This window comes from Saimiri boliviensis, chromosome 6, assembly GCF_048565385.1.
Source record: "Saimiri boliviensis isolate mSaiBol1 chromosome 6, mSaiBol1.pri, whole genome shotgun sequence".
In the NCBI taxonomy this organism is placed as follows: Eukaryota; Metazoa; Chordata; class Mammalia; order Primates; family Cebidae; genus Saimiri; species Saimiri boliviensis.
In genome coordinates, this window is record NC_133454.1 from 33,968,029 (window position 1) to 33,989,011 (window position 20,983).

The 20,983-nt window shown below is 37.7% G+C and overlaps 1 long non-coding RNA gene across 2 annotated transcripts in view; it reads right to left on the reverse strand.

Moving 5' to 3' along the window:
• LOC141584811 (uncharacterized) overlaps nucleotides 1-20,983 on the reverse strand; it is a 50,487-nt gene that overhangs the window by 9,491 nt on the left and 20,013 nt on the right. The window contains exon 4 of one of the 2 annotated variants that reach the window (XR_012518007.1): nucleotides 347-532. This is a non-coding gene — a long non-coding RNA (uncharacterized LOC141584811). Of the gene's footprint in view, nucleotides 1-346; nucleotides 533-16,180; nucleotides 16,639-20,983 lie in introns of those variants that run through there. The other variant, XR_012518008.1, reaches the window with a different exon arrangement.

A 20,983-nucleotide genomic window follows, 5' to 3' on the forward strand; every position in this document is an offset into this window, starting at 1 on the left:
TACTTGTCAGTAAAATAGAGTCATTTTAAAATATTACTGCTAATTGAGAAGATACCACCTAGTCATCTAAGAGCTCTGATGGAGTTGTACAAGGAGACTGAAATTGTTTTCATGCCTACTAACACAACATCCATTCTGCAGCCAATGGATAAAGGACTAATTTAGACTTTAAACTTTTAGTCTAAATTTAAAAAATACATTTTATAAGGCCCTAGATCCATAGATAGTGATTTCTGTCATGGACCTAGGAAAAGTAAATGGAGAATCTTTTGGAAATAATTCACCATCTTAGATGTCATCAAGAACATTCAAGGTGCATGAAAGGAAGTCAAAATATCAACATTACCAGAGATTTGGAAGAAGCTGATTCCAACACTCATGAATCACTTGGAGGAGTTCAAGACTTCAGTGAAGGAACTAAGTGCTGATGTTATGGAAATGGCAAGGGAAGTACAATTAGAAGTGAAACTTGAAGATGTAACTGAATTGCTTCAATCCTTTGATGAAACTTGAACAGATGAGAAGTTGCTTCCTATGGAAAAAGAAAAGTTTCTTGAGACAGAGTGTACTCCTGTTGAAGACGCTGTGAATATCATTGAAATGACAAAGGATTTAGAATATTTGATATTCACTTATTTAATAAAGCAGCAGTAGGGTTTCTGAAAACTGCCTCCAGTTCTAAAAGAAGTTCTGCAGTTAATAAAATGCTATCAAAAAGCATCAGAGAACATACCACAGAGAAATATTTCATGAAGAAAGAGTCAGTTGATGTTTAAAACTTCACTATCGTCTTATTTTTAGAAATTGCCACAGGCACCCAGCCTTCAGCAACCACCGTGCTGATCAGTAAGCAATCATCAACATCAAGGCAAGATCCTCCAGCAGAAAAGAAGAGTATGACTCCTTGAAGTCTCTGATGGTTGTTAACATATTTTAGCAATGAAGTATTTTTAAATTAACATATACACATTATTTTCTTAGTCATAATGCTAATATACACTCAATATCCTTGCATACAGGGCAAATATAACTTTAATTTCCACTGGAAAACCAAAAAATCCACTTGCTTTAGTGTGATATTTGTTTTATGGCAGTGAGTCTAGAACTGAATCCATAGTATCTCCAAGCTACGCCTGTACATGACAAATAAAAGCAGTTCATGTTATTTAGGTTTAAATATAACTCTATTTGTAACTTCCATAAATATAAATGAATAAAATACTATAATTAATAGAAAAAGATTATCAGATTAAATAATCTAAAGCCAGCCATAGTGGGTTGAATAGTTTCCCTCCAGAAATTAAGTCTACCAGATGCCTTAGAATGTGACCTTCTTTTGACATAAAATCTTTGTAAATGTAACTGAAGTAGAAATTAAGATAAAACCATGGTGAATTAGAGTGGATCCTAAATCCAGTGATAGTGTCCTTGTAAGAGACGGAAAAGAATCTATGTGGACACAGAGAAGAAAACCATGTGAAGACAGAAACAGAATGAGAATTACGCTGCCATAAGTCAAAAAATACTTGGGGTTATCAGAAGCAAAAAGAGACAAAAATCAATTCTTTTCTTAGAGTAATGATGGCCTTATTGATATCTTGATTGCAGATTTGTAGCCTCAGGACTGTGAGAGTACTAATTTGTGTTGCTTTAAGCCTCCAAGTTGTGGCAATTCATTATAGTAGACCTAGGAAACAAAGATTTAGTCCAGGGAAGTGGGCTGCAAATAGAAAAAATACTAAAAAGGCCAGGCACAGTGGCTCACGCTTGTAATCCTGGTACTTTGGGAGGCCAAGGCAGGTGGATCATGAGATCAGGAGTTCAAGACCAGCCTGGCCAAGATGGTGAAACCTCTGTCTCTACTAAAAATAAAAAAAATTAGCTAGGCATGGTGGTGGGCACCTGTAATCCCAGTTACTGAGGAAGCTGAGGTAGGGAATTCCTAGAACCCGGTAGCTGAGGTTGTAGTGAGCGGAGATCACACCACCGCATTCCAGCCTGGGTGACAGAGCAAGATTCTCTCTCAAAACAAACAAACAAACAAACAAAGACACAAAAAATACCACCAAAAATACGTAAGTGGCTTTGGAAATGGGGAATGGCTTGAGATTGGAATAATTTTGAATTGCGTAACACAAAAAGTATATACTGCCTTGGAGAGACTTGGTGGAAATACAGAGGTAGTAAGTACTTATGGCAAGGTCTCGGAGAGAGAAAAGAAACACGATATTTGGAACTGTAGGAAATGTAATCCTTGTTATAAACTGGCAGAAAACTTGACTTAATTGTTTCTATTGATGGGTGAGGAACATAACTTGTAAGAAATTGCCTTGGATATTTTGGTTAAGAGATTTCTAAGCAAAGTTTTTAAGGTGTGGCCTGGATTCTTTTTATTACTGATAGTAAAATGCAAAAAGACAAAGATACGTTGATGAAGAAACTGTTAAGCAAAAAGGAAGCAACACTCAATGATTTGGAAAATTCTCAGCCTATCAAGACTGCAGAAGATACTAGCACATGCTCTAGAGAATGGGTCAAGTGTGACTGGACAAGCTTCTGGTAAAGACATGATATATATATACATAACTCATGCATCCAATCAACCATCTTCCCAGAAGCCATAAATAGAGACAAGTTATGATAAAGAAAGGATCTGTGGAGAACACTTTCTTTAGCAATGTGGGTCTGCTTGACAGACACAGAGGCCCTCAAGGTTTTTTATAATGTTATACCAGCAAAAACACTGGCAGCTTGGACTGAAGAGGACAGAAATAAGATGAAATGAAAAGGCTATCATTATTTGGGTATTCTACAAGTAAAAAATGTCCTGATACAGCAACTCTGGCAGAAAACAGGTGTTACCCTTCAGAGAAATGAAGAATAATTCTGAGGGCAGAAGTGTCACAAGGTAACTACAAAGTTAATTCTAGAGGGTGGGGCCAAAGAAGAGACCATCAAGCCTAAAAGGACTAGGCCTAAGCCTTGAATTTACAAAATGTGCTCTGCTAGGATTTGGAGTTGCTTGGAACTAGTGATCCTTTACTCCCGCAAATTTCTACCTGTGAATATAAAAATATGTATCTAATGCCTGTACCACCATTGTGTTTTAAAAGCAGATAATTTTTTTGGTTTTACCTGTTCATAGATGAAGGAGTATTTTGATTCAGGGTGGACAATATATATTACATATTTCCAAACAAACATGGTCAAGAAGATTTAGATGATGAAATTTGGTACTTCAGAATTTTTCTATTTTAGTGGAAATACATATACATGACATAAAATTTGTCATTTTTATTTTTATGTGTAAAATGTTTTTGTCACCTCCCCTAAAAAATCATTAATTTTTAAGTAAAAATTCAATAGTCCCCTATTCTATAAAACGCAGTAACCTCTAATTTATTGAAAGTCTCTATGAATTTGCTTACTATAGACATTTTCTTTAAATTATAAAATAATTGGCATTTTGTTCCTGGCTTATTTCATTTAGTGTATTTTTCTTGGTTTATCCTTGTTGTAGCATGTATTAGAACTTCATTTTCTTTTTGTATGGCTAAATAATGCTCCACTGTAAGCATACATATTTTATTTATTTATATGCTAATGGATACTCAGTTTATTTTCATCTTTTATTTGTTGTGAGTAGTACTGCAATAAATTTTGGTGTTGATTATCATTTGGTTTCATGCTTTCAATTCTTTTGGGTATATACCTAGACATCAAATTTCTGGGTCATATGGTAATTTTATATTTAGCTTTCTGAGGAAGCATCAATCTGTTTTCCACAGCTGCTGCACTAATTTTATGTTCCCACCAGCAATGTATAAATGTTCCACTTTCTCCACATCTTCACAAACACTTGTTATTTTTCACTGTTGAATTTTAGTGTTCATTTAGGTTGTATGGACATTTTAACAATATTATGTCAATCCATGAACACAGGCTATCTTTCTATTTATTTTTGTCTTCTTCAAATCTTCCATCCAAGTTTTATACCTTTTAAGTGTATAGGTCTTTTACTTTTTGGTTAAATTTTATTTATTTATTTATTTGAGACAAGAGTCTTGCTCTGTTTCCCATGCTGGAGTGTGGTGGCCAGATCTTGGCTCACTGCAACCTCTGCCTCTCAGGTTCAAAAGATTTGCCTGCCTCAGCCTTCACAGTAGCTGAGATTACAGGTACCCACCACCATCCCCAGCTAATTTTTTGTATTTTTAGTAGAGATGGGGTTTTGTCACGTTGCCCAGGCTGGTTCTGAACTCCCAAGCTCAGGCAATCCCCCCTCCTCGGCTTCCCCAAGTGCTGGGATTATAGGCATGAGCCACTGCACTCAGTAGGTTACATTTATTTTTAAGGTGTTTTCTGTTTGGTTTGGTTTTGTAGGTACTTTAACTCAATTGTTTTTGTAATTTTTTTTTTAGTTTGTTGTCAACAACTAAAGAAATCTTACTGAATTTTCTATCTTGACTTTTTTATTTTTACACTGTTTACTAATTTATTAGCTGGGACTCAGGGCCCTGTTGGAGTCTGCTGCCAGTATAAGGTCAGCAAGCCAGGAAATGGGGACTCAGGGGTGCCTGTATCCCTCTGAATCCCTATGCTGCCAACAGGACTGAACTCCAACCACTACTGAGAGGGGCTACAGCCAATTTTCAGAGACTTTTCTATTGTATTTTTTGGAATATGATAACATTGTACAATATATATGGAAACCCACCGGACCAAATTAGCAAAAGCATTTGTGAACTAGTTGGAAAAATTTGTTCAATCAGACAACATTAATATAAATATACAAAAAAACTAGTAAGAGTAACCGTAAAAGAAAATAAGACAAAAAAACCGCACTGAAATGAAAACACACATACACATCAAAATTCACCATATGAATTTAGGAAAAATTCATGAACTGTGGAGGTTCATAAATGTTAGTCAAAAGCTTACATCCAAATATGCATAAATTATTATTACAAATAAAAGACAAATAGCTCAATAAAAAGTATACAAATGAATTTTACAGAAGACTTCCAATAAAAACATGCTCAACCTCATTAATAATTAGGAAAATGCAAATTTAAATCCTGTCTTAGTGAGTTCAAGCTACTGTAGAAAATTATCATATACAGAGTGGCTTACACAAAAATATATTCTTATAGTCTGGAAGCTGCGAAGTCTAATATCAGAGTGCCAGCATGGTAAGGTTCCGGTGAGGAACCTCTTCTTAGATTGTAGATGTCTTTCTTCTTGCTGTGTCTTCATAGTCAGTGTACAGAGAGAGAAGTAAGTTCTCTCTTGTGTCTTCTTAGAAAGGCCCTAATCCCATTCTCAAGGCTCTACTTTCACAACCTAATTAGCTCCCAAAAGCCCCATTCCCAAATACCATCAAATTGGAAGTTAGGGTTTCAAAATATGCATTTGGGGAGGCTCAAACCCTAAAAATATCCAACTAAACACTGACCAAATGGCTGTAATTTTTAAAATTTTGGTATTTTCAAATGGTGGAGATGATAGTAAGCAAAGGAATGTTCATAAGCTTTTGATGGAATGTGAAATGGTACCATCACATGACTAGGGGAGCAGTAAATTCATTCCTGATTCTAGTCTTGCATATTGATGTGTGCATATTTACACAAAAAACAAACATCATGAAAACAACAAAAATAATATCTGCCATGAAAGAATGAATTGTGGCAAATTTATATAAGAAACACTGTTTATCAACAAAAATAAATAAAGTACGGCTATGTACAACTACACAGGTCAACCTTACAACTATGAAGTTAATAAAGAAGTCAGATAAAAATATATATGCAGAGAGTATGTGTGTGTGTGTGTGTGTGTGTGTGTGTGTGTGTGTGTGTGTATACTCTATTATGCTATTTATGCAAAGTATATAAAACAGGCATTGCTACTGATATGGAAGTGCTGGGAAGGGAAGTGCTGGTCCCTTTAAACAATATAAAAGTGGGAAAGGGAAGTGGGTATTCCCTGGCTAGGGCTCCTCCCCTATGGATCTAGGTAAGGACAGGCATTTTCTGACCAAATGTATATAGGAAACACTATTTATCGACAAAAATAAATAAAGTACAGCTACATACAACTACACAGGTCAACCTCATAACTATGAAGTTAATAAAAAAGTCAGATACAAGTTTATATATATATATATATATATATATATATATATATATTCTATTATTCTATTTATGCAAAGCTTATAAAACAGGCATTGTTAAAGTGTTTGGAAGACATAATCAGTTGGCAAACCTAAAAAAAAAAATCTAGGTGATGATCACAATAAAAGTAGAAGAGTGGTAAACTCTGGAACATGGATAGGCTTTGTGCTCATCAAGGAGATGGGAGATTAGTCTCAAATTCATCTCCCTCACCAACTAAACTCAGGTTTATACAGCAGAGAAGAAATGTAGTTATATGCAGGAAAACAGGAATTAGGGAGAGGTAAGGAGAAAGAATTGGCCAACAGGAACCAGATAGTCTATTTATTAGGCAATCATGACAGATGAGATTTCAGTTCCTTGATACTCTCTGGGAGGCCTGGTGGTTGCTTTCCTGCTAAAGGAACATGGATAAGACAAATGTGACTTTAAGTTTTAACACTTTTGAAGGGTCAATTTTTGTGTTTATTGAAAGGAAACTCTAAACAGTTCTATGGAACAACTGGGCCAGTTTCAGCCATACCCTCCTTAGACCTGTGCCACTAATACTGAAAATCTGATTTGTGATAAATTATCTTTGTATACTTTTTAAATGTGATTTTTAATTTGTGATTTATTTATATGTAGTTTATTATACAATTTTTAAAAGTCTTAAATAAAAATTCAAATGTATGGGATCATCTTTCTTCTTGGATCCAAGAAACCAGTTTTTTTGCCTTTTCAATTTGTAACTATTTAAATAAAGGACACTTTATAGGTGTCTGGCCCCAACTTTTATAATATATCATAGAGCAACCTGAGTTACAAGTACATATATAACCAAAATAATAAAATTCATCATTTAAAATACTTGATCACTACATTTAAGGTTGCAATATGTCCATAAAAAAAGATTGCACAGCACCTGAAAATTGGTATCTTATTTTAGTAACTTAATGAATAAAAAAATCTATGAAGGATTATCATCCTTAGCATTTATAATTAGCTATTTTAAAGGTCTTTCAAATAGCTTGAATATCCTACCAATGTAGGGGGGTTGTTTCAGTAGCGCTTACTTTGGCAAATAATCTTAATTCTTATAACTTATTTTGATATGGTCTTTATGTAGTGAGTACATATTTATCCAAGACTTTTTTCTCTCCAGTGTCTCAAACTTTTATGTAGTGAGTACCTATTTATCCAAGACTTTTTTCTCTCCAGTGTCTCAAACTTTTATGTAGTGAGTACCTATTTATCCAAGACTTTTTTCTCTCCAATGTCTCAAACTTTACATAATTCTTAACTTCATCAATACTTATTTTATCATAATCAATTCATACAGGATAAACATTTTTTTGAAATGTCATCTTATTAGTGAAGACTTCTTTGAAATCATGACCTAAATTGAATCTTCCTATTGCTTCTCTCTTTTTAGACTTTTACATTTTTCTCATTGCACTTAGAATTATCTGATATAAATATTTTTTCCTTGTCTCCCTCACCAATAGAATGTAAACTTCATGTGAACAGATAATTTTCTATTGATAAATGTCTATATCCACAATTCCTAGAACAGTTCCAAGAACATTAAAAGCTTTCAAGTATATTTGCTAGATAAACGAATGACCCACATAATAAGTTCATGTTTAGGTCACACTGAATAATGTTCGTCTAATGTGTTATCTCTATTATCATTTAAACTTCCAACAAGTATTCCAAAAGTTGCTTTTCCAACTCATTGTGCAAGGAAAAGCCAAGAAGAAAAGCAATTTAATGTTTCTCAAGTTATGTTATATATTTAATCTCCACATACCTGAGGCCCAGCATAATCATTGTCATTATTATGCTGAATTTCACTATCTATATTTCTGCTAGAGATAGAACTATCAGATTATCTAAGAATAGAATTAACAGTTTTAATGCTGGTTCTCGAATGGTGATGATACAATATCTAAGATGATTTGAGCACAAATGCTATTTGGAGACTGCGTATGATAAAATTTATTTTGAGCTTTCATATCACTGAAGTATGTTTGTTTTGCTTTGTTTTTTGAGACAAAGTCTTGCTCTGTTGCCCAGGCTGGAATGCAGTGGTACAATCTCAGCTCACTGCAACCTCAACCTCACCGGTTCAAGCAATTCTCCTGCCTCAGCCTTCCCAGTAGCTGGGATTACAGGTGCGTGCCACCACACCAGGCTATTTTTTTCATTTTTGGTAGAGATGGGGTTTCATCATGTTGGCCAGGCTGGTCTCAAACTCCTGAACTTGTGATCCACCTACTTTAGCCTCCCAAAGTGCTGAGATTACAGGTGTGAGCCATGAGGCCCAGCCTGAAAAATGTTTTTGATAAGGAGGTATGAAATTAAAAATGGCATGATGGAAATTTAACTGAACAATAAATTTCAGTTGGAAAAAAATAAACAGGGTTTTAAAATTATTATTTTATAAATAATCATTAAACATAGATTCCATAGAAAACAAATCTCCATAGTCTCTGCAAATTTTCATTTTAAGGCAGAAAACCTGTATCATTGTGTTCCACTTTACTGATTCTGGTGTTCTAGTTGATGTCAAACAATTATTCCACTTTAATTTGCATGTACTTGGTGAAGGAACACACACTGAATGCTATGGGTTGAATGTGTCTTCCAAAGTTCATGTTCTGGAAACTTAATCCTCAATGCAACAGTGTTGAGAGGTAGAAGGTTTAAAAGGTGATAACGTCATGAGTGTTCAATACTCATGAATGGATTAACATTATTTTCTTGGGTGTGGGTTCATTATCATGAGTGAGAGCGCTTTTTTCTTTTCTTATAAAAGTGATTTTGGTCCTCTCTTGCCATACAATGCCTCTTACCATGTTGTCATAGCAATAAGGCACTCACCAGATGCAACCCCCAGATCTTGGACTTCCTAGCCTCAAGAACTGTGCACTAATATATTTCTGTTGATATATACATCATTGATATATGAAAAAGACATAACTGCAGAGCAGTTAGGAAAGGATGGAAAACATGAACCACTACTTAATACTATTAACACACAGGCACACACACACACATACACACATACAGCAAGTCTGCATAGCTTATATAACCAATAAAACTCCCTCTATTTATTAAAAAATAGCAAATAAACTTGACCACATTAAGAATTTGAATTTCAGAAATACATTTAAGAAAGTGAAAAATCAGCTATGCAGTGGAAAAGGTATTTTCAATACACATAATTGGTAAAGGGAATAGGTTTATAATATTTTTGAGTTAAAACATGTAAGAAATAGATAACAGGAAAATCAGCAGGAAAGAAATGCTGAAAGGAAGAAAAAAGAAAGGAGAAAAGGATGCAGGGAGGGAAAAAGGGAATGAGGAAGGTAGAAAAGTAGGAATACGTTAAGATTATATCAGAAAAGAGGACACACACACATGTATAGCCAAGTGTTAAAAATAAGAGAAATGTAATTAGTAATTTATGAATGCAATGTAAACCCACAATTACACTGTATTAGTCTGTTCTCATGCTGCTTTGAAGAAATGCCTGAGACTGGGTAATTCATAAAGAAAAGATGTTTGACTCACAGTTTTGCATGGCTGGGAAGACCTCAGGAAACTTATAATCATGGTGGAAGGCACCTCTTCACAGGGGGGCATGAGAGAACATGAGAGCCAAGCAAAAGGGGAAGTCCCTTTTAACCATTAGATCTCCTAAGAACTTACTCACTACCATGAGAATACCATGTGCTAAACCACCACCATGATTCTATTACCTCACACCAAGTCCCTCCCATGATATGAGGGGATTTTGGGAACTACAATTCAGGATGAGATTTGGGTAGGGACACAGCCAGACTATATAACAGATTCCACTAAAAACTAAAATTTAAACAAATAAAAATTCTGACAATACCAAATTAGAAAAGATTAGGAAAAGTCAGAACTCACAGTGGCAGTGAAAATAAAACTAAGCTAGAAGAGTTATAGTTTGGCTTTGAAAGCCAAAATGAACATCAGTGGAAAACAAACAAAGGGTGTTATTTCACACAACAGAAAATTCATATACTTTCAGATTCAGCAATTATACCCTATACAACTATTGTGCAGAGCCATGCTTATTTGCACCAAGATATACGTACAAGTATGCTTATGGTAAATAAAACTAGATCAAATCCAAAATAAGATCAATAATAAAACAAAAAATAATGCATTCATACAAGAAAATATATAACTGCAAAAAATATAGAAACTATATTTACTAAAAATATCTTTAGTAATTTTTTAATGTTATGCTGAGTATAAGAAGATAGAAAAAATTAATACTAACTGAATATTTTAATTAGTATAAAATAAAAATCAGGAAAAACAAAATAACATAGAGGTTATGTGGATGTTTGCTTTGCAAACTGATAATTCTAAATGTGTATATTGTATACACACTGTACAGGCAATATGTAAAAATTTTTAAAGTTTAAAAACTAAAACAACATTTTCAGTAGAAAAAAAATGGCAAAAGATATCACAGGCAATTTATGAAAGAGGAAACCAGACGACTAACAAATGTATGAAAGGATATTACAACATCACTAATAAAGAAATTCAAATTAGAACTAGAATTAGCTTCAGACCTGTCTGAGACACAAGATTAAAGTCTGATAACTTACTTGTTTTACTAGTGCGGAACATAACATGTGGAAAAGATGTCATTTATACTGCTCATGGTAATGTAATCTGATAAAACTAATTTGGAGATAAATTTGATTTTAAAGTTTTGAAACTGTGCGTACTTTGAAATACAGTAATTCCACTTCAAAAAATCTACCCTCAGAAAATATTTGTTGTAGACGGACAAGAAGACAAGCCTATGAATGTTTATTGTAGCACTCTTAACCATGTGAGAAGATATGCAAACAATGCAACCATCTATCAGCAGTTGTACAAAATAATAAATTCACCTTTATTTATTCAGCAGAGAGTATTTCAATCTAAAATCAATAAACCAACTCTATGTATACGGTTGTAAATTCATTTCAAAAATATAATGTGGAATAACAATGAACTGCAAAATATTTACAGTATGATAGGCAAACACATTCCTTCTAATCGTATGGGTGGGAGTTCACATGCATAGTTGCAGATGAGTAGGTTGCTTATTTTCACAAAGAATGAAGATACTTTCTCAACTCAAAATGAGAAGGCAACATTGAAGGCTTGGTGATGTAAGTATAGGAATGAAATAGTTCTTTTGGAAAGTGGAAGAGAGAATTCTTCAGGGAACTGCAGCATTTTTGCCAGGTGGTACTGAGTTTCCACTTGAAATTTACAGTAACAATTTAATGGAGTCCAGTCAGGAGAAACCTAAAGTTTTTCAACAGCTGTGTTTAGCTGCTAGTATTAGAATACAGAGAAGGTACAAATGTTGCAGAGTTGGGGTTTCTCATGAGATGTTATCCTTGTAATATTTTTGGACAAGTCCTTTTGGTCATTATAGATATGTGTGTGTGTATGTATGTATGTGAGAGAGAGAATATGTGTGGGTGTGCTCAATGTATATTTTTTTATATATAAGGTAGTAACTAATTTTTTTTCTGTTTTATACTATCCGCTTTTGGCATTGCAATAGTATCAAAGGTTGAATTCTTAAAACAGACTCAGATAAGCAGTCATTCAGGTAGAGAACCTACCTGTATGTATCAACCTAGCATTCTTCATTCAGTGGAGTCCCATAAGTCCATACATTCCAGGTTTATGTGCAATAACACATCTCAACATACTAAGTATATCGTTACATAACAATTTCTTAGGTCATGTGATTGCCAAAAAATTGCATTAGAGCGTTACTAAGAAGGTTAGGAAGAGGTAGAAAACACCATTAGCTTTTCACTTCCAAGCATCACGGTTGTACTACTGTCATAAAAGGAGTAGGGTAATGTCACAATAGTTTTTTTCTTTTTGTTTTTTATGACGTAAGAAGTATTGTTGCTTGAAAGTTTGGTAAAACATATTTAAATATGTCTGGGACTCATGATTTTTTTTCTCACTTCACCCCAACTCAGTCATTTTGGTTTTGTCATTTCTTTTCAATACTGATTCACTTTTAAAGTTCTATGCATGTTTCCTATTTTTTCTTGAGTCTTACCTTCATAGATTAGTAGAGAATTATAGATTCCATGATTTATACAGTGTTCTCTCCCATATTTCTCAGTTTTGAACAAATATATTTTGTCCAGCTATGAGAATGAAATCCTAGATCCCTTGAATTAGAGCACATATAAAAGTCAAAATCCTCATTAGGTAGTATATAGTATCCGTTTTTGTTTATTCTGATTTTCCTTGTGTTTCCATTTCTTTCTGGCACCTTCAGGCTTCTGTGTTTCGTGTTTTTTTGTTTTTTTGTTTTTTTTCTTGCAAGCTCAGTACCACATTCTTAATTTTCAAGAATTATACTAATTCATCCTGTGCTTTTGTAATAGAAAAGCACTTAACTTTTCTCACTTAACTTCCTGGACACAATTCACTTCTAGTGATTCTCCTACTTCACTGACCACTTCTTCATGATTCCCTTTCCTGATTACTTTTTCTTACTCCTTTCCCTTTCTATATATCAAGCTCTCTAAATAAAATTCAGTCCTGTGCTTTACATGTTTCCTGATTTTTTCTCAATTTTTCTCTTAGGTTCTGTCCTACACCTCCTGCAGTCACCAGACTCTATATTCAACTTTTTGCTTGCCATCTGGCCTCTTTTATTAAGAGCCAAATTACATTGACATGTCCTAAAAATTTTTTGGTTCTACCTGTCCCAATATGCTACTATCAAATGGCAATATCATTCACTCATTTGCTCAGGACAAAAAGCTAAGGAAGGCATATTTTACTTCATTCCTGTTTTTCCTATATCCTCTAAAAACTAACTTCAGAATATTACCATAAGAAATATTCTGAAGTTAGTTGTCTTCTTAATCTCTCCTCCATACCCTTACCTCACTTCCCTTCGGTCATTACCTTCCAGTCACACTGGCATTATTTAGGTTTTCTAACAAGACAGTCAAGGTCCTCTGCCTAGCACCCAATGCCCTTTAAGGCCTTCACAAATCTGGCTATATCTGATTATTTATCTCTCTATCCTTACGACCATATCTGACCGCCCTATATCAAATATTCTACCACATATTCTATTATGTTGATGCCTTTAAATGCTTAATAGAGCCTGAAATTATATTATTTATTTTTATTATTTTTCTTTTTGTTTCCTTTATTTTACTTTATGTTCTGGGATACATGTGCAAAACGTGAAGGTTTATAATATAGGTGTATATGTGCCATGGTGGTTTGCTGCACCTATCAACCTATCATCTAGGTTTTAAGCCCCACAGACATTAAGTATTTGTCTTAATGCTCTCTTTCCCCTTATCCCTCACCCGCTGACAGGACTGATGGTCCCCTCCCTGTATCCATGTGTTCTCATTGTTTAACTTCCACTTATGAGTGAAAACATGAGGTGTTTCCTTTTCTATTTTATCCTATTACTTTTAAATTAGTTTTCCCCCTTAGTGGAAACAGCCTCATTGTCTGAGGTGTCACCTAAAGTCTTGGTCTCATGGCACATCAAGGACACAAACACTCCAAAGGTGAGTGTAGAGTGGAAGTTTAGTAAGCTAAAGAAAGAAAGATCTCTGGAGCAGAGAGGGGTCCCAGAAAGATGGGTTGACATTTTACAGTGATGTGCAAGGGTATATATACACAAGCTGGAGGGAGGAGTGTTTCATTTGCATAAGGTGTGAATTTCTGAGCCCCCCCCCCACCCCCCCACTCCTTTCTAGTGTGCATGCAGGCACATGTATTAAAAAGGCTCAGGGCAGAACACTCCAAGGTGGATGTGCCTAGTTCAGGGTAGCTCTTCCTATCAGTGCTGCTGCAGGCCCTTCCCCTGCACAAGCTTCCCTGTTTGAGTATTTCCAAGAGGGGAGGGGACTTTGCTTACTGGGGCCCACTGTGTATCTGTATGTCACACAGTGTCACACAGGAGGCTCCTTTTTGTGTTACAGCGTGCCTTCATGATGTGTTTGCTGCCTGGTATCTCAGGTTGCTCTTTGATGAAGAAGAAATGACTTCTTGGGCTGCTTTTTGTCAGAAGCTGCTTTCTGTTAAAAGGGAATTCTACCAAGGGCCCTTGCCGTAACTATTTGCCTAGTTGATTTCTCTCTCTCTCTTTTCACATTCCCCCCTCAGGAGTGGGGACCCTAACTGCTACTAGGAGGTTTGGGCAATGACTCATCTAGCTACTTCCTGCTGGAGAGGGTCACTGAATGGGGAAACAGCATCTAGGGTTTCTACTGAGGTCGAGCTAGAGGTCCTCAGAAGAATGGAGTGTCCATATGTGGCTCCATCTGTAACACCATTTGGAGTCAGATGGCTTCCAGGCAAGGAAAAGAATCTGGTTAAAAGGTTTAACAAACATGGTCCAAAAATTAAAGCTAGGACAACCATTAATAGTGCGCCTCCAAAAGGGAGGAGCCATGATCCCCAAATCAGCCATTTAGATCAAGAGCCCCGTGACTCAAACTGCTGTTGCTGTATCTTAGAGGCCCAATTGGCTAATGTTTGGGTGACATCCCTTAATATCTCCAATTGGTTGAAATAGAAACAGCATTCTTTCTCTAGAGAGAGGCATAGGCCACCCTTTTCAGCAGTTAGGAGGTCTAGTCCTCTCATTTTACAGAGTGACTGTTGCCAGGAAATTTATTTGATTCTGTATAGTGTTAATGGTTCAGGCAATGTCCTTTAAACTTTCTGTAAAATCTTTGGATAAGTCTTCACAGTAGGATAGAGAGGTTGCAAATCCTCCAATCCCGGCCCTATACTTGCTGCAGTTCCTAATCCTACCAAGAAGGGTATGAACTGGATAGCTTGTTTTGCTAAGGGATTGGTTGTTGGGAGCTATATTAATTTCAGAAGCTAGGTAAACAAGCATACAGTTTCTAGTCCAATTGGCTGGTAAACATAAGTAGGAGTTGGTTTTGCACAGGAAGAAGACTCCCTGTTTTTCAAGGCAGAAATTATTTTCTATGAAGAACAAATAGGTTAGTTCGCCATTTTCATTTTCCAAGGTGGTTAGCATTCCTGCCAAGATGACCCCAGTCTAAGGTTGGAAAGCACCCAGGGAAATATCCTGTTTTATCCCAACAGTTTTGTTTTCCCAGTGTAGGTAGCTGCATTTCATATTCACCAGCAGCTACTCAGAAGCTTCTTCATACCAAAAAGTTACTGAGATACTCAGTAGTTGTATAATCTTCCCAAGGAAAGTGTGAACACAACTAGTGGGTCTATTTATACAATACCTAGATTGCACATCCTTCAAAGTCCCCTTATTTACAGATGGTCTCCTCGAGAATTATACTGGTCTCCTATATGGTACAGTTGGAAAACATATAGTTTACATGATCATGTGAGGGGTTAATCACTAGAGAATAGTTGCTTTGATGTTCTTTTCATGGTCCCTAGGGCTTGACCAAAATGTTGGCTTCTCCTAATACAAAGTGAAATCAATAAAGAAACTTTATTTCTGTGTGTGTTGATATTGGGCCCTAAATGGGTTTTCTGTGGGGTACGACCCCAGAAAATTTACCTTGACAGGACTGGAGAAGGTTTACTGTTTGACCTGTTAGTGTGACCCCTGTCATCTCATTAATTTGGAAGTTATACAAGTCATTCAAGTTCATTAACATAAATGGGACTCCCCCCTTGTATTGAGGTTGATAGATCACCTTATTAAGGGTGCAATATCGGGCTGGGACAGGGATGGCAGTACTGTGAGATGAGGATGACAGACAAAGCCAGCAGTCCCTTGCCAAAGTTGGGTTGCTGGTGTTTAACAACTTCTGTGCTAAAGTCTTTAAAAGATACGCTGAGTTAATTGTTAGAGGGGTGCAGCAAAACTTGGTAGCATGATGAGGCTAATTCCTAATATATACAGGCTGTGGGTGGCCATCTTGAGAAAGATAAAGACCCTCTATAGAAAAGATAACCCAACAATATACAACAGCAATTGAAGCTCTTTATCCAAAATTCCACTCAGAGGGTGCTACAGTGCATAGTCCTATTGCAAATTAAGTATAGCATTCCCCACAAATGTGGCATAGTAAATAATTTCCATCTAAAATTTTGCTCACCAAGATATAGAATTTCCTTTTGGAGAAGTAAATTTTGATTGGAATGGTAGAAATGACAGAACGTATCTAGTAAGGCAGGGGTGGAACTGAGTAGGACAAGTAGCCCTCATTCATTGACTTATCTTCGGTGATTTTCAATGTAAGATTCCCTATTTTTTCCCAGTGATATTCAGAGCATTCTTCTGTATTGTCAGATTGTCTGGGGCTTCTCCGTCAGCATTCCAGGCTTTGACTCAGTGTGATGAATCTAAGAGTCAATTCCTGCAACTTTTACCACCGAGAGGGTGTAGAGAAAACAGCATGAGGGCCTTCCCAACTAGGGTCTAGAAAAGGGAAAAGAGAAAGGAGAGCCTTTATCAGTAGTAAGTCTCCCAGATTAAATAAAGTTGTCCTATTTCCTGCGGTTGGATCTCCATTAGCTGTGTCAACTCCTGTTGGAAATGGGCCAGGGTAGTTACAGGTGTGACCAATTCAGAGGTGTCCTGATCTAATGGAAATCATTTGTAAAAAAAGGTCACCCATTCAACATTTCTAACGGACTTTAACCTAACTTTGAGGGGATATTTCTTATTTGTAGTAGGGCCATGGGAAGGAGAGTAGTCCAGGGGAGGTGGGTCTCTTGAGACAACTTTCTGAGGTGTCTTTTGATAATGTCATTTGTTTTTTCTGCCTTTCCTGAGGACTGAGGTCTCCAGGCACAGTGGAGACAGTATCATATGACCAGTGCTTTTGAGTCCCCCTGAGCAACAGCTGCTTTACATGAGGAGCCATTGCCACTTTGGAGGTATTTAGGGAGTCTAAAATGGGGAATTATTTCATTAATACTCGTACTATCTCAGAGGCCCTTTCTGTTTGATATGGAAATGCTTCCACCTAGTTAGTGAAGGTATCCACCCACATCAGCAGGTAGCAAGTGCTCCTTGATTTTGGCATATGGGTGAAGTCTATTTGTGAGTCTTCCCCTGGATAACTTCCCATTCTCTGAGCTTGAGGGGGAAGAAGCCATCTGTTGAAGGTGTTTTTAAGACTGACTTCGCAAGCATGAACAACCTGCTTAACTGTTTTTAGTAGGTTCTCCCCTGAGAATATCTTTGGACACATTGGTAAGTTTTATCCTTCCCTAGATGAAAAGTATGGTGAAGGGTTTTAAGGACCTTCCACTGGTTGGAGGGTGGCAAGTGGAGCTTCCTATCCTCTGACTGTAACCATCGTTAAGGGCTGGAAAGTGGATCCCTAAGAATTGGCCCATTATATTTCTGCAGGGGAATACTGAGGCTTTATTCCCTTGATGGAGCCTTCCCAGATTAGAGGGGTTTCGAGGGTGTTGGCACCCTGCGACTTTTGTGCTGCTGACTTGGCTGCCTGGTTGGCTAACTTGTTTCCATGGCGATTTCATCCATTCCTTTTTGGTGTACTTTACAATGCATTACTGCTACTTTTCATGAAAAACAAAAACAAAAACAAAAACAAAACAGGATAATAGCCTGTTAATTTCCTGAGGGTATTTTATGGGAGACCCATTAGCAATGAGAAAGGGTCTCTCCTTCCAAATGGTGGCATGAGCACTGAGGGTAAGAAAGGCATATTTGGAGTCCATGTAAATGTTAGCCATTTTTCCTTTGCTTAATTCAAGAGCTCTTGTGAGAGCTATCAGCTCAGCTAATTGGGCACCTGTGTCTGGTGAGAGACGTGATTTCAATGGCACTGTTCAAAGTGACTAATATGTACCCTGCCTTATAGAGTCCCTCTTTCACAAAGGAGCTCCCATCTTGCAAAGAGGGTCCAGTCTGTATTTTCTAGGGAAGTTTCCCTGAGAGCTTCCCTGGCTGCATAGGTTTGTATTACAACTTGCTCCCAGTCATATTCAGGTTTCCTCTGAGAGGAAGGTGGTTGGATTTAAGTTTTTAGTTGGACTACAGATCTCTCTAGTAGCAGATCTTGGTATTTAAGGAGGTGGCTTTCTATTGGCCAAAGGCCTCCTCTAGAGGACAGCAATCCTGCCACAATATATGGTGTGTAAACAGTTAAGCTATGCCCCAGGGTTAATTTGGTGGCTTCTGGCACCAGTAGGGCCACTGTTGCCACTTTCTGGAGGCAGGCTGGCCATCCTTCAGCCACTAAGTCCAGTTCCTTACTTAGGGAACCCACTGGCTTTTGAGCTGGTCCATACGACTGAGTTAAAACTCCCAGGGCCATTCCCTTTCTTTCTAACACCTAAAGACTTGAATGCCTTCCCTATTGGAAGGCTAAGGGCTGGTGCCCCAAGCAGGGCTTGTTTTAACTGGTTAAAAGCTCTTTTTGCCAGTTTCTGTAATTTTCTTCTAACATCAGGGGCTGTCTGAGTAATAAACTTGTTTTTTTAGGATTAGCTGTCCCTCAACTGAGTCAGGAGACAGGGAAGTGTGTTTTATTAAAGCCTCCCTCAGCCTTTCCATAAAAGTTGAGGGATTCTCATCTGGTCTCTGATCTATCATGGACAGCTTAGACCAGGTGTCCCCAAACTGCGGCCCCCTGAGGCCATTTATCCGGCCCCCCCGCCGCACTTCAGGAAGGGGCACCTCTTTCACTGGTGGTCAGTGAGAGGAGCACAGTATGTGGCGGCCCTCCAACAGTCTGAGGGACAGTGAACTGGCCCCTGTGTAAAAAGTTTGGGGACGCCTGGCTTAGACTAATTAAGAGGTTTGACCCTAGTTTTTCACAGGCCCTCCAATGTGCACATTAAAAAATGTTTTTCTTTTCCCTTCATCTGTGGGGTCACTGGGGTCCCTGTCAGGGTTTTCAAGGGGTATTGCCTATCTCCCTATTGGGAATGGTTGTTCCGTAATTTCCTCACCTACCTTATCTCCTCTTTTCCTTTTTGGCCTGCTATAAGACACTTGTTGTTCATCCCCAAATTTCTGAGCTGCCTGCAGAGCTGTCTGCCTCTCAGCAGCTTTTAGGGGTTGGTTTAAGAGTAACATGACATCTCTCCATGTGAGGTCACACACCTAGTCTAGATTTTGGAAAGCCTCCATATACTTGCTGGGGTCATCAGAGAACCTACCCAGGTATCCTTTTATCTGACTAAGGTCTTGCGATGAGCAGGGTACCTGAACCCTAGTGGCATCATGTTTATTGGACATTTCTTGCAGAGGTAAAAGTATAGCTGGGGAAGTGGGGAGTTTTGGAAGTGGTTTAACTGGAGGAGCTGATGGTGCAGTTGGAGGAGGGGGCCCCAGATAAAGGGGACAAGAGTGGCTGAGACACTTAATTGTTGTCTCAGAAAATTCTCCAGAAATTTGTTGTTTTAGCTGTGGGGAATCATTCCTCATGGGTCTGCCTGATATGTCCGCTAAAAGAGCTGGGTCAGTTGTGCATCACTTGGAGAAGTCTGGTTTGTCCTGCAGGGTAAAGAAAGCTTGTATATAGGGAACCATTTTCTCTTCCATCTATAGAAAAAAATCTAATTGTTACAGAATATTAAAATCAAGACCTCCCTCAGAAGGCCAGGTTTATTCATCCCGAAGCTGGCAAGAAGGCCACACCCCTGTGCAAAAGAATGTGAGCCACTTTTTCTTCAGAGTCTTGGAGTCAAAGGAGTTCCAGGGTTTCAGAATGCACTCCAGAGAAGTGTAGGCTGAAGATGGTTTGTTACCCATTTAAAAAGAGATAGAGGGAAGGAAAGGCATCCCTTAATCTTCTCTCTCCTTTTGGAGTGACCCATGTGGGGAGGAAAATAGTGGGGCATCCACCCTACTATCTTCCTTCCTTTGTTCCCTGGGTCCTGATATCCATCAATGGTGCCACCTTGAGATGCAAGTGTGACTTCCACTTATGGACCCAGAGGAGTGGGTCAGGCAGGAATAGTCACACTTACCTGCTTGAGACCCTAGTCCTCTGCTGATAACTCCTTTTAATGATTCCTTAGATTTGTGTGGCTGGTGTGTCCCACCTATAAATGGATCTTGGGAGAGACTATATAACAGTTGCTTCTGGACCAGGTCTCTTAGTGAAGGAAGTATTCTGGGTTGGGTATTATATTCTGCTATTATGGCCCGAGCTAAAGTATTTATCTTAGGTTACAGTTCTGACTGACTTCCAAACATAGAATCCCTTCTCTATTTAAATGCCATTCTAGTCAGAGGCAGAAGAGGTGTCTCAAAATGACATAAAGATCAAATGACTGTCTTTCTGTTGATGAAGATGATATTGAGGCCAAAATCTAGATTAGGAGGACCTCTTCTCCTCCGTGTCATAGACAGACTTTTCCTGTTCACAGAGAGGGTATAAGGCCTGGAACAGAGAGGGTATAATGCCTGGTCTTTAGTGGAGGGGATCAATAAGGAAAAGAGTTGGTAAACTAGAGGTTTTAGGCAAAGAGCCAACAAGGTTCCCCATGGAGAAGATTCCCATTCTACTAAGTGGGCATTGTAAACCTTGAAATACCAGGCTGTAGCTTTGTTTCCAAATGGTCTCCAGAAAACGGGTTGAGAGAGGACTGAGGTGTGACAGGCTGTCCCCACAACATGACTCCCAATAGGAGAAAGTTATTTCGCCTCATATAAAGACTATCTAGTTCAAGTGGGCAGTGCTGGCTCCTCACATGGGAAAATAAATAGCCTAAATGAAGAGGGGCCACTCTCTGGGAGGGAAATAACCCCCTGTCCAGCCCCAGGAACTGTCATCATT